The 18302-nt window shown below is 46.3% G+C and overlaps 1 protein-coding gene across 1 annotated transcript in view; it reads right to left on the reverse strand.

The window, feature by feature from the left end:
* The window catches only part of LOC124718665 (mothers against decapentaplegic homolog 6), a 235969-nt gene that overhangs the window by 215946 nt on the left and 1721 nt on the right, over positions 1 to 18302 (reverse strand). The window lies entirely within an intron of this gene.

The raw sequence follows: 18302 nt of genomic DNA on the forward strand, positions 1-18302 counted from the left end.
TTACTCCCGTCTGAAATTATAGCGAATGAAAGAAATTTGCTGGGGACATTGAAAAGTTCATCTGTTCACGGACAGCAAGTAAGGCTTTAGTGTTGTCTTTTCATGAGTGTTATAGTATTTACACTCCAAACAGGGTTTGCAGTAAGCAATACAGGAACCTTTGAGACACACTGCGAGGATCTTAACACACCAGTCTATGCCTCACAGAATTAAATGTCTATCGAATTCAAAGGCGGCAGTTGTCAACTGTGTTAATGCCAATTTTTACCCATGTCGTCCGAACTGTCAGCTTCTCTCGGCGTAATGAATCATCTATTGTAGCCGGGAATGCAGCCGTGCTAACTTCATGTCGTCTTCCAATACTTTCCAGGCACCCACGAAACGAGCGAAGAGTATTTGGCTATGCGGTCTATGGTATCCAAACATTATTACACACATAAATGGCATACTTGAGCCTAAACCGGTCGCCTGAAAAAAACTGCAATGTAAGTGCCTCAATACTGACGGAAGTTATGTAGAAAAGTAGATTAAGGTATAGGCTTTCATGTAAAAATAAAATTATTGAGATATCTTAGCACGTCTTTTTTTATTTTCAGGATGGTACTTCAAAGCAATCGTGAACAATTTGGCACGGTGACGTGACATCGTTGATTGGGAACGCGAAGTCAATGAATGGCTGCAAAAGGTCTCAAAGTCGCTGAACAAAATCATTTTCACTCAATAATTGCTTCACTTGGACCAGAGGACTCAGTCCATTTGATTCCATTCCATGTAAACACAGCCCACACCGATATGGAGCCATCACCGGCTTGCACAGTGCCTCGTTGACAACTCGAACCCTACCATCACCTCTTACCAACCGAAATAGGGACTCATCAGACTATGCCACTGTTTTCCAATCGTCTAGTGTCCAACCGATGTGGTCGCGAGCCCAGTAGAGGTTCTGCAGGTGATGTGCTGTTAACAAGGCGCTAGCGTCTGGCGACCGCTGCCACAGCCAATTTCGCCTTATTGGCATAACGGATATGTTCGAAGTACGTCCCACATTAAGGTCTGCGGTTGCTTGTCTGCTAGCACTGACAATTCTACGGCACGCCGTCGGCCACTACGTTGTCCGTGTTGAGAAGTAATGCTAAAATTTGGTATTCTCGGGCACACTCTTGAGTCTTTGAATCCCAGAACTTCGAACTCCCTAATGAATTCCGAAAAGGAGGTCCCATGCGTCTATCTCCAACAATCATTCAGCGTTCAAAGTTTGTTGGCTCCCGTCTTGCGGCCATAATCACGTCGGAAATCTTTTCACTTGAATCATCTGACAAGGGAACCTCACCATCGCACCCCCCTCAGATTTACTTGTAAGTTGGCACAGGGATAGGCCTTGAGAAACTGAACACAGATCAATCGAGAAAACGGGAAGAAGTTATGTGGAACTATGAAAAAATAACCAAAATATACAAACTGAGTAGTCCACGCGCAAGATAGGCAACGTCAAGGATAGTGTGAGCTCAGGAGCGCCGTGGTCCCGTGGTTAGTGTGAGCAGCTGCGGAACGTGAGGTCCTTGGTTCGAGTCTTCCCTCGAGTGAAAATTTTACTTTCTTTATTTTCGCAAAGTTGCGATCTGTCCGCTCATTCATTGACGTCTCTGTTCACTGTAATAAGTTTAGTGTCTGTGTTTTGCGACCGCACCGGAAAACCGTGCGATTAGTAGACGAAAGGACGTGTCTCTCCAATAGGAACCGAAAACATTTGATCGCAAAGTCATAGGTCAAACGATTCCTCCACAGGAAAACACGTCTGATATATTGTATACGACACTGGTGACGGCATGTGCGTCACATGACAGGAATATGTTGTCGACCCACCTAACTTGCACACTTGGCGAATAGGTAACAAGATTCTTCTACCTTGCCCGATTTAGGTTTTCTTGTGGATGTGATAATCACTCCCAAAAAAGTGATGAAAACATAAGAGTTTGTCACATAAACTGCAACAAATGAATGCAAAGTTTCACAGTCGCACAGTTTTCCCTGTGCTCTGTCAAAACATATGTTTTTAACGTTTTCAAATGTTTCCGTGTGTAGACCGTCAAATCCTGTATATGTCTAAGCAAATCTGAACATGTACTGGAATTTTGGAGAGCGAAGTTGATTATGTGTGAGTGCCTGAACTTTGATAATTGTCTGAAAATAAAAAATTAAACTTTTAACTCGAGAGAAGATTTGAACCTAGGACCTCTCGTTCCGCAGCCGCTCACGCTAACCACGGGACCACGGCGCTCCTGAGCTCACACTATCCTTGATGTTGCCTACTTTGCACATCGACTACTGAGTTTGTATATTTTGTTTATTTTTTTCATAGTTCCACACAACTTCTTCCTGTTTTCTCGATTGATCTGTGTTCAGTTTTTCAAGGCCTACCCCTGTGCCAACTTATAACTAAATCTGACGGGGGTGCGATGGGGAGGTTCCCTTGTGAGTACAAATGACAGATTTGCCAATGCACTCCCCTTATATACGCTGTGTATCCGATAGTGCTACCATCTCCGTATGTGCATATCGCTACCCCATGATTTTCGTCATCTTAGTGTAAAGAAAACAGATTTACAGTGATGAGTACAAGATGCAAACGCCCTAGCAGATAGCCACACTGAATTTTTCTTTTCCTCAGTCCGATGTAGTGTTTTGTAACTGTGTGTGTCCAAAGTAAGGACTCGTCGGCGCCCCGTACTCTGGACCGGCAAACGTGGCAAGAGTATCGTCACAGAGCACACAGTTCCGGCCTGCGTGTCGCAGCACCAGCCAAGGATGTCGCAGATTGACGCAGTCGGCGCCGGCCAGTGTGTTATCTGCACCCGACGCGACAGTTTCGCAACGGTGCGACGCCGAAAAGGCGGCCTTGACATACGGCCGTCCAGTCTCCCCCCCCGTGCCCGAACCTTCGAACCACCCAAACATGGCATGGTGTGTCGGTTGAACTGAATACATTCAGACGCGCCCTCGATAATGTAGGATGGTAGTGCGGCAGAAACAGGAGTCATTCCCTGCAGAAGGGTTACAATTCGAAGCACTCAGAATGCTCTACGCTACGGGTATACTGCGTCTACATCTTTCGGAAGTCAAGCGCTGGTGGTCACATGGTACACACCTCTGCACCCTTGAGGGGCCATCACATGCATACAGCGGACATCACACCACATACAGAATATCCCAATATTCAGGGATATAACAGGAGCGATCATTCGAAGCAAAAAGTGATGTACGGCCGGGCTTCAAAATAGATACCTTCAGAGCTATGAGCATTTCTTCATGTTCAGATGGTTCGAATGGCTCTAAGCACTATGGGACTTAACGTCTGAGGTCATCAGTCGCCTAGACTTAGAACTACTTAAACCTATCTCACCTAAGGACATCACACACATCTATGCCCGAGGCAGGATTCGAAACTGCGGCCCGCATCTCGTGGTCGTGCGGTAGCGTTCTCGCTTCCCACGCCCGGGTTCCGGGTTCGATTCCCGGCGGGGTCAGGGATTTTCTCTGCCTCGCGATGGCTGGGTGTTGTGTGATGTCCTTAGGTTAGTTAGGTTCAAGTAGTTCTAAGTTCTAGGGGACTGATGACCTCAGCAGTTAAGTCCCACAGTGCTCAGAGCCATTTTTCTGCAAGCTGTTTGCTTGACCACAAGGAGAAAACATTTGGCTCTAAAATATACGTCTTAAGAGCTATGAGCATTGGAAGAAATGTTTTTCACAGTAGCAAAGATGACCAAGCGCTCATAGTTCTTAACTATGAACTTCGGAACCCACGTGACATTTTTAGTCCATCCTACCACCTCTAAAAATATGGAAAACAACATTTTGCAGTATCGGAGATGATGAAGTGCTCATTGCTCTTTCGGTACGCATTTTACAGCCCACGTTTATTTGACCTTTCTGCTTTGCCCATCATATCCTTGAATACTCACTCTATATATTCGCTATTGAAATTCGTATTAGGTAATCCATCACAGTTTGAGACCAGCAGTGAAATCATACTTATAACACTGGAGAAACAAGTGGCCTTTATGAAAGTTGTTAGTTGAAATGGTTGAAATTGCTCTGAGCACTATGGGACTTAACATCTGAGGTCATCAGTCCCCTAGAACTACTTAAACCTAGATAACCTAAGGACATCACACACATCCATGCCCGAGGCAGGATTCGAACCTGTGACCGTAGCGGACTGAAGCGCCTAGAACCGCTCGGCCACAGCGGCCGGGCATATTGGTTCTATTGCAGTTGTCTCACGCATCACTCTGGCCCGTTTCGCACGCGTCCTCTTCAATCGCTTGGGCACGGATTTCGTCGAACTAAATGGTGCGGCAAAGGATTAAGCTGTGTAGCTGTGTCCTTCCTTCCTTCCTCCCTCCCCCCTTTACTGTGTTATTCGGGAGTATTAGAACACCTGCTGCACAAGCACTCTTTACACTCATCCACAAAATGCAGACACGTGACGCTTCGTAACAATTGTGACGGAGACACAGTGAAGCCACGTCCCCAGGACTTCGCCCTAGACATAGCAGTCGATGTGTAAATATCGCGGCCCCGATAGTGGTGCAGAGAGTAGAAGGCGAGACGGCGAGTGAGGATGCCCGCCTCGGCATCAGATAGGGCGGTGTGAAGGCGTGGCCGAGACTGCGGGATGAGTCACCGCGACTCGTCCACACTTTCACTGCTCGCCGCTCTCCGCCGTACCGCATTCCTCGGCCTACTTCCTGCTCTCTTATCTAGTATCCGCAGGCTCTGCTGCCGCACTACAGGCGAGTGCTGTCATCCAGCGAGGACTTTCAATACCAGATTCTGCCACCTCAGTCACGCGCATCCTTCAGAACTACGACCGACCGCAACAACTGCCTACTAGATGCGCTGGTCGTTACTTCATGCTTCCCTGTGACTTCCTCAAATAGTTAACAGCCTCTGTGCTTCCACACTTAAAACAGTCAAGTGTTCAGTCCCACTGAAATCTTCGAATTACATTTTCCTGGAGATGTGTGTGATTTTTCTTTATTTTCGATAAGGATAGAAGCAGAAGCAATTAATTAAAAATTGTGCCATGGCCAGGACCTGAACCTGGCTCTTCTGCTTCCGAGGCAGATTTGCTAACCACTAAGCGACTATAGCATTGTGATTGCCACACCTCCACTGATTACTGCAGTCCAGTGCCGTCCCTAACACAAACTTCAGTTCGCACCTCTGCTCATCTTGATATTCCCCTTCTTAAATCGCCACTATTATTATAATGACTATTCCATCAAATCAATAAATCATCTACACCTGAGGTGCAGGTAGGATTTCCTCATTACGTACAAAGCTGGGGCGCTATTCCAATATGGCAGAGCCTTAGCAATACTGACGATTTGATTTATGAAGGGGAAAATCAAATGGTTCAAATGGCTGTAAGCTCTATGGAACTTAACATCTGAGGTCATCAGTGCCCTAGACCTAGAACTACTTAAACCTAACTAACCTAAGGACATCACACACATCCATGCCCGAGGCAGGATTCGAACCTGCGACTGTAGCAGCCTGGAACCGCTCGGCCACCGCGGCTGACAACTTTAAGGAAACATCTGGGTGAAGAACAAACGCCAACTCCAGATTGCGGTTTATTGGTAGAATCCTGAAGCGATGCAGTCCTTCAACAAAGGAAATAGCTTACAATACGTTAGTTCGTCCAGTCTTAAGAGTATTGTTCGTCTGTATGGGACGCTTAGCAGATGGGTCTGATTCGAGAGATTGAGAAGGTCCAACGAAGGTTGGTTGGTTGGTTGGTTGGGGATGGAGACCAGACAGCGTGGTCATCGATCTCATCGGATTAGGGAAGGATGGGGAAGGAAGTCGGCCGTGCCCTTTCAGAGGAACCATCCCGGCATTTGCCTAGAGTGATTTAGGGAAATCACGGAAAACCTAAATCAGGATGGCCAGACGCGGGATTGAACCGTCGTCCTCCCGAATGCGAGTCCAGTGTCTAACCACTGCGCCACCTCGCTCGGAGGTCCAAAGAAGAGCGGCAAGATTCGTGACTGGTACATTTAGCCATCGCGAGAGCGTTACAAACCTCGTAGAAAGTTTAGAGTGGGACACACTTGCACATAGAAGACGCGCTAAAACGGAAAGGGCTGCTCGCTAAATTCCGAAATCCGATCTTCACGGAGCATGTAGAGTATTATTATTACCACCAATTTTCAAATCGCGCAGATAAAGGAAATTAGAGCCCGCACTGAGGCGTTCAGACAGTCGTTTTTTCCCTCGCGCGATCCGCGAGTGGAACAGAGGGAGGGGGGGGGGGGGGGGGGGGGAAGTATGACTTCGGCGCGAATTGTACCCTCCGCCACACACCGCTTGGTGGCTAGCGGAGTATATATGTAGATGTAGAACAAATGAAAAAAATTGTGTTTTGCGCACGGCGAAACCCATACAAAAACAAATTTACTTGTAAGCAAACACGGCAGAAGAGCTTCAGCCGCAAGGGCAATTGTTCAAAAAAAAAGTCTAAAATAAAATATTCGTAAATAACTTATAATCATGCAACTTACATTGTGCATAACTGACACTCCAGGCTCACAAAATGAGCGAAGAAGTAATGACTAACGATAGTTGTAGGTAGCACATTGGTTCTGCAGCTTTCGTGCGTGTCCAAAACAAAAATGTTTTCAGGAAATACACTAGTGGCCATTAAAATTCCTACACCAAGAAGAAATGCAGATGATAAATGAGTATTCATTGGACAAACAAATTATACTAGAACTGACATGTGATTACATTTTCACGGAATTTGGGTGCATAGATCCTGAGAAAACAGTACCCAGAACAACCACCTCTGGCCGTAATAACGGCCTTGATACGCATGGGCATTGACTCAAACAGAGATTGGGTGGCGTGTTCAGGTACAGTTGCCCATGCAGCTTCAACACGATACCACAGTTCATCAAGAGTAGTGACGCGTTTTATGACGAGCCAGTTGCTAGGCTACAATTGACCAGACGTTTTCAATTGGTGAGAGATCTGGCCGTACAGGACCTGCAACATGCGGTCATGCATTATCCTGCAGAAATGTAGGGTTTCGCAGGGATCGAATGAAGGGTAGAGCCACGGGTAGTAACACTTCTGAAATGTAACGTCCACTGTTGAAAGTGCCGTCAATGCGAACCAGAGGTGACCGAGACGTGTAACCAATGGCACCCCATACCATCACGCCGGGTGATACGCCAGTATGGCGATGACGAGTACACGCTTTCAATGTGTTTTCACTGCGATGTCACCAAATGCGGATGCGACCATCATGATGCTGTAAACAGAACCTGGATTCATCCGAAAAAATGACGCCATTCGTGCACCCAGGTTCGTCGTTGAGTACACCATCGCAGGAGCTCCTGTCTGTGATGCAGCGTCAAGGGTAACCGCAGCCGTGGTGTCAGAGCTGATAGTCCGTGCTGCTGCAAACGTCGTCGAACTGTTCGTGCAGATGGTTGTCGTCTTGCAAACGTCCCCGTCTGTTGACTCAGGGATCGAGATGTGGCTGCACGATCCGTTACAGCCGTGCGGATAAGATGCCTGTCATCTCGGCTGCTAGTGATACGGGATCCAGCACGGCGTTCCGTATTACCCTCCTGAACGCACCGATTCCATATTCTGCTAACAGTCATTGGATCTCGACCGAGGCGAGCAGCAATGTCGCGATACGATAAACGACAATCGCGATAGGCCACAATCCGACCTTTATCAAAGTCGGAAACGTGATGGTACGCATTTCTCCTCCTTACACGAGGCATCACAACAACGTTTCACCAGGCAACGCCGGTCAACTGCTGTTTGTGTTCGAGAAATCGGTTGGAAACTTTCCTCATGTCTGCACGTTGTAGGTGTCTCCAACGGCGGCAACCTTGTGTGAATGCTCTGAAAAGCTAATCATTTGCATATCACGGCATCTTCTTCCTGTCGGTTAAATTTCGCGTCTGCATCACGTCATCTTCGTAGTGTAGCAATTTTAATGGTCAGTAGTGTAAATACATCGACAATAAAAACAGTTTTGCAAAATACTAAGTGAAAAAGGAGAATGGACATGCATGTGTGTGGGGGTGGGTGGGAGGGGGTACCCTACGGAGACATCCGTGGCGCCGGCGAGGCTGGGCGGCCGGCTGTATGAATGGCGCTAATACGCTTCCCGTGTCCGGGAGTGAATGGAATGCCGGCGGCAGGGGTTTTTGTGCCGTGTTTCGGCAGGCGGCCAGCTCCGGCCGCAGATAGCCGCCGCGCCGGACACGCCCGGCTCTTCCCCACCCTCCGCCACACACCGCCCACACATTTATCACCGCGTCCGAACGGTCTACTTCTCTCCTCTCTGCGGGGCCCACCGTTCTCACCTCAGCGCTCAAATTTTACTCGCGGGGAGTTACGGTCAAGCGTAGGGGCTGCGTCACAACTTGTGCGCGTACACACATTACATTGGGCATGCATAGGAAGAGAAATCCACTACTATACAGCTACACTATTGATGACAAACACCACAGGGCATTTCAATTTCCACTGTCTATACTTTTACAAATAAATTCATAAAACAATGTCAGCATGACCAGGAAGGATTCGGGATTCACACTCATAGCAGTGGAAATTCAAAAACATAACAAAATAAATTTTTTTACATGTCGAATTTCATCATTTTTTTCGCTTACTATTGGCTGCATTTGTTGCTATAGGTACACTTTTCTTCATAAGTAAGAGAGACTGTTCGATGAATTTTGCACAGCATACAAACCATACTTCCAGGTGTGTGAAACTCTGGAATTTTCCAAATCTATTAAAAACTGTGGTAAAAATTGAGATAATCAACTAAAAAATTTGATTTTTTCGAAACAAAGTTTAAAACGTAACAGCTCATTCATTTTTTCATAAATTAAATAGATTCTAGAGTTTCTGACACCTGTAAATATGGTTTGTATGCTGTGCAAAATCCATCGAACAGTCTCTCTTACTTATGAAGAAAAGTGTACCTATAGCAACAAACGCAGCCAAAAGAAAGTGAAAAAAATGATGAAATTTCACATGTAAAAAAATGTGTTTTGTTACGTTTCTGAGCTTCCACTGCTATCAGTATGGAACCTGAATCCTTCCTGGTCACGCTGTTAAATCTTTAGGATGGCCGGTGTGGCCGTGCGGTTCTAGCCGCTTCAGTCTGGAACCGCGTGACCGCTACGGTCGCTGGTTCGAATCCTGCCTCGGGCATGGATATGTGTGATGTCCTTAGGTTGGTTAGGTTTGGGTAGTTCTAAGTTCTAGGGGACTGATGACCACAGATTTTAAGTCCCATAGTGCTCAGAGCCATTTGTTAAAGTTTTATGAATTTATTTGTAAAAGTATAGACAGTGGAAATTAAAATGTCCTGTGCTGCCTCTCCTGCTCCAAGTCGGCCCGTTTGACGTCCTACCCCCCTTAAGTGGAATGACTACATAAAACAAGTAGTGGGAAAAGCAAATACTAGACTCAGATTCATCGGAAGAATCTTAAGAAAATTTAATACATCCACGAAAGAAGTTGCTTATAAGGCGCTTGTTCTCCCTATACTTGAGTACTGTTCATCTATTCGAGATCCCTATCGGACTAATAGAGCAGATAGAGAAGATTCAACCGAAGAGCGGCGCGTTTCGTCAGTGGTTCGAGAGAGCGTTACGGAGATGCTAAACGAACTCCACTAGCAGACGTTACAAGAGAGGCGTTGTGCATGACGGAGAGGGTTACTATTGAAATTTCGGGACAGCACTTTTCAGGAAGGGCCGGCCGCGGTGGCCGAGTAGTTCTAGGCGTTTCAGTCCGGAACCGCGCGACTGCTACGGTCGCAGGTTCGAATCCTGCCTCGGGCATGGATGTGTGTGATGTCCTTAGATTAGTTAGGTTTACGTAGTTGTAGGGGACTCATGACCTCAGATGTTAAGTCCCATAGTGCCTAGAGCCATTTGAACCATTTTGAAAGTTATTTGCCCAGATCGCAATAAATCTAGGTAGAGACAACAAGTTAAATCGCCATTTTCAGATCTTGTACATAGGTAGACCACTTTGCCACTACGTACAGCACATTCATTTAGTCGTCGGTATATTTGGGAACAACTCTTTTAAATGATCGTGCCCTACATGATCTACGTATGAAGACAATCTGAAGACGGCAATTTAACTTGCCGAAGCTAGTTGTCTATACATACGCGGTGCTTCTTATTCGAGTTTAAAAGCCGTCGAAGTGATGTAGCTGACTCTGAGAGAAATAATTTAATGTAAGACACATGCGGCCGCAAATCTCGGGAAATACATCAAAAGAGGATGACAGATGAACATGTGACGTCACCAGATGACATACCTCGCCGCCCGTGCAGCGTTTGGACTTGTCACTTACCCCCGCCGACAGGAAGTAGATCCACGCATACCTCCACAAGCCTAGTTTTGTAAATGTTATCTATTTTAATCTGAGAACTAACGAAATCATTGTCTATGCCGTAACCATGCAAAAACTGTTATTGTTTTGTATTTCGCCGGCCGCTGTGGCCGAGCGGTTCTAGGCGCTTCAGTCTGGAACCGCGCGACCGCTACGGTAGGAAATTCGAATCCTGCCTCGGGCATTGATGTGTGTGATGTCCTTAGGTTAGTTAGGTTTAAGTAGTTCTAAGTTCTACGGGACTGATGACCTCAGATGTTAAGTCCCATAGTGCTCAGAGGCATTTGAACCATTTTGTTTTGTATTTCTTCCTTTTTGGTTTACGGGTTTTATTTACTAAAGAACACGTAATTCACTAACTGGTAGCGGACCAACTCGGAACCTTACACGCATTTACTTGTGACCCACAACAGGTACGTTTCTGTTGTACAGTACTTCGCAGTTAACCAGCGGAGACCGCGAGATAGTCAAATAAAACAATAAATCTTACACCCATATAAACACATAATTGCCTAAAACAATGAAAAATAATAGTACTTGGCAGATTTAAGACTCCAACCCTGACCTGGACAGGCTTGATTCGCGCACGTCGGCCCAGGGCCACGCCAACGTGACTCTTGACTTGGGTCGGGAACATCGGGTGCGGTAGGACAATAGGCTCCATCACCGCACGTGCGGCGAGGTACGTCATCTGGTGACGTCACATCCGCTTTTGCGGTATTTCCCGACATAAGCGCGCCCATGTGTCAGATTAAATTACTTGTCTCAGCATCATCTACGTCACTTTCGGTGTTTTTAAACATTAATAAGACTAACCCGCCAGGTTAGGCGAGCGCGCTTACACGCTGCTTCTTGGACTCGGGTAGGCGCGCCGGCCCCGGATCGAATCCGCCCGGCGGATTAACAACGAGGGCAGGTGTGCCGGCCAGCCTGGATGTGGTTTTTAGGCGGTTTTCCACATCCCCCTAGGTGAATACCGGGCTGGTCCCCGCGTCCCGCCTCAGTTACACGACTCGCAGACATCTGAACACTTTCGCACTATTCCATGGATTACGCTAGTCGCAGTCAGTTGGGATACACTAATACCTACCCGAGGGGTACGGGGCGGCAGGAAGGGCAGCCGGCCACCCCTTCAACTAACATTGCCACATCCGATTAACCATGCCGACCCTGCGCGTATCCGCGGGAAAAACGGCACAAGTGTATATATATATATATATATATATATATATATATATATATATATATATATATATATGTGTGTGTGTGTGTGTGTGTGTGTGTGTGTGTGTGTGTGTGAACGTCAATAAAGCCGACAAACTGCAGGCACGGATTCTGAACTAGAGTTATAGGAGAAAAGGTATGTGTACGGGAATGCATCGCTGCCGTGATAGATGGCGCTGACGGATGAAAGTTCTCTGACTATGTGCCGTGTCTTCCTTGTGTGTTGCAGTCTGTATGATTGACGCAGCGTACTGTAAGCAACGGAATGGTCCGGTATTCATGTCGGGAACAAGTCGAGATGGTGCTTGCGTAGGGCCAAGCAGATGGAAACGATCGAAAGCCAGCACGGTCGCACCAAAAAGTACCTTCACGGAAACCAATAACATCATACAACGTATGAAGCACTTTTTGGGCGTTGGTGTGATCATGTGTCCTTTCAGAGAGAGCAAGATGCAGGGAGGCGGCGGACTGTATTATCGCGAAATAGGGGAGATAGTGTCACAGACATGATACGTGAATTGGAGAGGCAATCCTTAAAACAAAGGCGTTTTCTGTTGCGACGGGATCTTGTCATGAAATTTCAATCACCAGTTTTCTCCTCCGATTGCGTAAACATTCTGTTGGCACCCACCTACATAGGGAGAAATGATCATCACGATAAAATAAGAGAAATCAGCACTCGCACGAAAAATTTAAGTGGTCGTTTTTCCCGCGTGCCGTTCGAGAGTGGAACGGTAGAGAGACAGCATGAAAGTGGTTCACTGAACCCTCTGCCAGGCACTTTATTGTGAATAGGAGAGTAATCACGTAGATGTAGATTGTGCGTACACCACATTTGGAGGATCGGGATCTACAGGTTATTTAGACGAACCTTAGTACAAGCTTCAGGCATAAGCCATAGTACAGTTATGTCAATCTTTCGTGACAACTAATATTGCTACTACCGTTGTAACCTTCAATCCCATAGGGGCCACTCTGAACATTTGTTGTGATGTGGATGCGAAGCAGCTCTGTAATGTGTTCCGGGACGATTTGTCGTCGTTGCACGCGCTTCATCCATTTCTAGACACATTTTCATAGCACCTTGTTTCCCCCATTTGCAGCCAGGAATACGGCCTGCAGATGGCAGGTTTTATTCATGTTCACCCCGTATATTTACTGCGATCTGGGGAAATAAACTTCTCTAGTAAGAAGATTTAAGGCAATGACCTCCGCAGTGGATACACAGGTTCCCGTGAGATCACCGAAGTTAAGCGCTGTTGGGCGTGGCCGGCACTTGGATGGGTGACCATCCAGCCGCTAGGCGCTGTTGCAATTTTTCAGGGTGCACTCAGCCTCGTGATGCCAATAGAGGAGCTACTCGACCGAATAGTAGCGGCTTCGGTCAAGAATACCATCATCACGACCGGGCGAGCGGTGAGCTGACCCCATACCCCTCCTATCCGCATCCTCCTCTAAGGTTGACACGGCGGTCGAATGGTCCCGGTAGGCCACTGGTGGGCTGAAGACGGAGTGAGTGAGTAAGAAGTTTTAATCAAATTCAGAGATCGCTCTCCTGCTGACAATGTCGCCTATAATAATGAACAACTCGCGTTTGGAAGTCCGCTCTTTCTTCACAAGTCGCACGGTTTAGGAGACCGCCACGCCAGCAGGGGTTAAAGATATCCGCCGTTATTAAGAGGCCTTCCGCAGACTCGACGAAACCGCAGCGCTTCCTGCCCGTAATGAGAAGAGCACCCCCCCCCCCCCCAAACGCTCGCGCGCGCCGCCATCTTTATTTACCTTACCTGCGGCGATTAGTCGGAATAAAAGGACGGCGCCGGCCGCTCATGACTATCGCGTCGTGAGGAGACGGCGGATAATTTGGGAGCGGGCAGAACAGGTTGGGCGCGCTTTTTGCTGCGCGCCCTGTTATCAGCCGGCGCTCCTTTGTTCGGCGATCGCGTCCGCTGCGGCCCCCTCTGTAATTTCGGGGCCGACACAAATTCACAGCGGCCTCCTCCAGGCTCCTCGCCACTCGTTATCCACAACTCCCCCCCTCCCCCCCCCCCCCCCCCCCCCCCCCCATGGCTGCGGCGCGGCAGCTGCGATCACACGACGAGACGCGCCATGGCGCCTGGCGCGGAAGGCAGCGAGGAAAAAAAAAGACTGATGAGTGGAGAAAGGGGGAAGGGTGGGGGGAGGGGGGAGAGATGACGCGCTGGCGCCCGCAGCCGCAAACAAGTGAAGGCTACTACCGCTAGCTCGTCTTCTCTTCCTTTCTGCGCGACGCGACGGCGAAGAAAGGTGCGAAGAGCACGCGGAAGAGGCGACGCGGATCAAAAACGACAAAGCGTGCTGTGGAGGCGACCACAGCCGCGGGGAAAGTGACAAGCGCGGGGCGCTGGTGCGAGAAGCCGCAAAATGAGATGCAGGCGTACTGCTGCGCTGAGCTAACACGTGGAACGTACCGTGACCCTTTTAGCGAGCAGTATAAAGAGAGGCAGTTAATTGATCGTACCTCCTGAAGACTTCGACGGCGGCTTAATTTATTTCTCTAACGCCTAATAAACTACTCACTTTGGCAAGGTCATTCCTTCCCCTCTTTACGGAACCGACAATTACTTTCTCAGTCTAAATACACAAATAACTAGCCAGTCACTTTTGTCCATAACTAAGTTGCCCGCGTTTCCTGCGTCCGTATTTATGCCAATCATCTATCTACATCTACATCCATACTCCGCACACCACCTGACGGTGTGTGGCGGAGGGTAGCTTCAGTACCTCTATCGGTTGTCCTTTCTATTCCCGTCTCGTATTGTTCGTGCGAAGAAAGATTGTAGGTACGCCTCTGTGTGGGCTTTAATCTCTCTGATTTTATCCTCATGGTCTCTTCGCGAGATATACGTAGGAGGGAGCAATATACTGCTTGACTCCTCGGTATGTTCTCGAAACTTCAACAAAGCCCGTACCGAGCTACTGAGCGTCTCTCTTGCAGAGTATTCCACTGGAGTTTATCATCTACGTAGTAACGCTTTCGCGATTACTAAACGATCCTGTAACGAAGCGCGCTGCTCTGCGTTGGATCTTCTCTATCTCTTCTATCAACCCTATCTGGTACGGATCCCACACTGCTGAGCAGTATTCAAGCAATGGGCGAACAAGTGTACTATAACCTACTTCCTTTGTTTTCGAAGTGCATTTCCTTAGGATTCTTCCAATGAGTCTCAGTCTGGCATCTGCTTTACCGACGATTAATTTTATATGGTCATTCCATTTTAAATCACTCCTAATGCCTACTCCCAGATAATTTATGGAATTAACTACTTCCAGTTGCTGACCTGCTATATTGTAGCTAAATGATAAAGGATCTTTCTTTCTATGGATTCGCAGCACATTACGCTTGTCTACAATGATATTCAATTTCCATTCCCTGCACCATGCGTCAATTCGCTGCAGATCCTCCTGCATTTCAGTACAATTTTCCATTGTTACAACCTCTCGATATACTACGGCATCATCCGCAAAAAGCCTCAGTGAACTTCCGATGTTATCCACAAGGTCATTTATATATATTGTGAATAGCAACGGTCTTATGACACTCCCCTGCGGCACACCTGAAATCGCTCTTACTTCGGAAGACTTCTCTCCATTGAGAATGACATGCTGCGATCTGTTATCTAGGAACTCTTCAATCCAATCACACAATTGGTCTGATAGTCCATATGCTCTTACTTTCTTCATTAAACGACTGTGGCGACCTGTATCAAACGCCTTGCGGAAGTCAAGAAACACGGCATCTACCTGGGTACCCGTCTCTATAGCCCTCTAAGTCCCGCGGACGAACAGCGCGAGCTGGGTTTCACACGATCGTCTTTATCGAAACCCATGCAGATTCCTACAGAGTAGTTTTCTAGTCTCCAGAAAAGTCATTATGCTATTATACCATCTCCTCATTTCCCTTCTCTCCGACCAACTCCTCCGCTTCCCAATGTGTCTATTTCCTTTCTCTCCCCTCTCTCTGTGCACCTCCTCTTCTCTCTTCTCCCACAGTTTCTATTTCCAGATAGTAGCAGTACGTGTACAACGTTTGGCTGAAATCGATCCAGGGGCTTTTGCGTAGCTCTTTACCCGTTGTTTAAGTCGCGTACGCGCATGTCACAAATATTTAACATATTTCACACATACTTATATACACAGCCTAAAAATATTGCTTACAAATCACTAGAGCGACCCATCCTAGATAGAACATTGCTCAAGTGTACGGACTTAGACAGACGATTTGATACTCTTTAAGTTTTCTGGTGTAAAAATTGGTGAGGAAAGTGTAATAATTGATTTGTTCTAATGGTTTGGTTGATGCCACGGAATTTCCCTTCCAAGCAACTCACAGATCACTAAATTTTTTCAAAGTTGGGTAACATTTCTCATTTTCCCTCCAAATCGTGTTGATGTTAGTTGTATGTGTACACGCTTTGAAACTGTGTTTACAGTAACTTTTTATGTTTCTTTGGTGTACTTCAGCTTGTTATTTATTCTACCAGCTTCTTGCTACATTAACAAGAGATTACATAGCGTGTGAACTTGCATGTTTTTAGCTATAGGAATAAATTGTGGACTTTCCAGGGAACTTAATTCAACTGCAAACACGGAAAGAAAGGCGAGAGCTGCAGATACACAAAGCTGAATATGGTACTAAGAAGTTCAAAAGTAAGTGGTTATCACTGGCTTCGTTTCATTGCTACTATAATGCGAAATCCGTGTCGCCAGGGAAAGCTGCTTACAAAATATTTATACTTAAATACTGCTTACATGTAAGTAGAGATCGCGACTACTCACAGAATGCTGCTTACATATATAGCACAGGTCGCAAACATTCGCCGAATGCTAAAAAGCCACAGAGAACAAGATAATTGCGCCAGCGTACATGTATTATAGACGAAGGCTTGCCTTCAATGAAAAGCGCTGTGCTGAAATATCGTTTTTCCAATTTCCGAGATGTTTATTGAAACGGTGATCTCGAACACTGGGCATTGAAACACATAATAGAATGTGACAAGCCTGAAACCGGTAGTGCATTAAGTAAAATCACTTTTTATTGTTACTGGTAGCGGATATTATTCTACAGCCTATGCAGGAACAGAGCTCATCTGCATCCATTAGGCCTACAGATAAAATTCAAATATCAATCCCTCAAAGCGCTACGATGCAATTCTTAAAAATTCGCCAGAAAATCGAATCTGAAGACTTTCGAGGAACTTAACTCGGTCAGGAGCGATGTTCCATAGCAGTCATCGGCGGCTTTGGCCAGTGCCGTAGGGTTAATGGCTGCTGTTATCACGTCACCTTTCGGTGCACCTACTGAGTTCTGTTGTTCGTTGGCTACGCTAACGAATCTCCAGAGGGTGGACAGCGATACCGGCGGTAACAGAAGAAGAAAAAAAAACAGAAAAAAAACAATGAGTAGGAACAGGAGTAGGAAGGCGAGATGTGACAGTAAATAAGCATAAGGTACTGGCGATCTAGCCAAGAAATCACCAAATGCTATACACGGATGGTCACCTAAAGTTAAAGCATAGGATTAGCAATATTATTTCTCTACTAATAACCTTTCTCTCTCTCTCTCTCTCTCTCTCTCTCTCTCTCTCTCTCTGTGTGTGTGTGTGTGTGTGTGTGTGTGTGTGTGTGTGTGTGTGTGTGTGTGTGTGTGTGTGTAAGAACGCATTCCAAGGTAGTCAAGGTATCCACGGCCATTCACAAATCGGTGATGGCACTAACAAATATCTTCTCTACCCAACGTTCTTTTTATATTCTTCTTAAAAGAACAACAAAATTTTATTTAAATTTCTACCTTAAATTATCGATATTTTGAAAAGTATTATTCTTTGTAAATGTTGTAGATAAAACAAAAGAAATGAAAACAGCAAAAGAAAAACGGCCAGTTTTAAAACATCAGGTAACAGGTCTGTAATTTGGCAATAAATATATAAGTGAACGATCACCAATAACATTTAAGCTGTTGTTGTTGCTGTTGTTGTGGTCTTCAGTCCTGAGACTGGTTTGATGCTCTCCATGCTACTCTATCCTGTGCAAGCTTCTTCATCTCCCAATACATACTGCAACCTACATCCTTCTGAATCTGCTCAGTATATTCATCTCTTGGTCTCCCTCTACGATTTTTACCCTCCACACTGCCCTCCAATACTAAATTGGTGGTCCCTCGATGCTTCAGAATATGTCCTATTAACCGATCCCCTCTTCTAGTCAAGTTTTGCCACAAATTCCTCTTCTTCCCAATTCTACCCAATACTTCCTCATTAGTTATGTGATCTACCCATTTAACCTTCAACATTCTTCTGTAGCACCACATTTCGAAAGCTTCTATTCTCTTCTTGTCCAAACTATTTATCGTCCATGTTTCTCTTCCACACATGGCTACACTCCATACAAATACTTTCAGAAACGACTTCCTGACAAATCTAAACTCGATGTTAACAAATTTCTATTCTTCAGAAACTCTTTCCTTGCCATTGCCAGTCTACATTGTATATCCTCTTTTTCGGCCATCATCATTTATTTTGCTCCCCAAATAGCAAAACTCCTTTATTACCTTACGTGTCTCATTTCCTAATCTAATTCCCTCAGC

Source organism: Schistocerca piceifrons, chromosome 10, assembly GCF_021461385.2.
Source record: "Schistocerca piceifrons isolate TAMUIC-IGC-003096 chromosome 10, iqSchPice1.1, whole genome shotgun sequence".
Taxonomy (NCBI): domain Eukaryota; kingdom Metazoa; phylum Arthropoda; class Insecta; order Orthoptera; family Acrididae; genus Schistocerca; species Schistocerca piceifrons.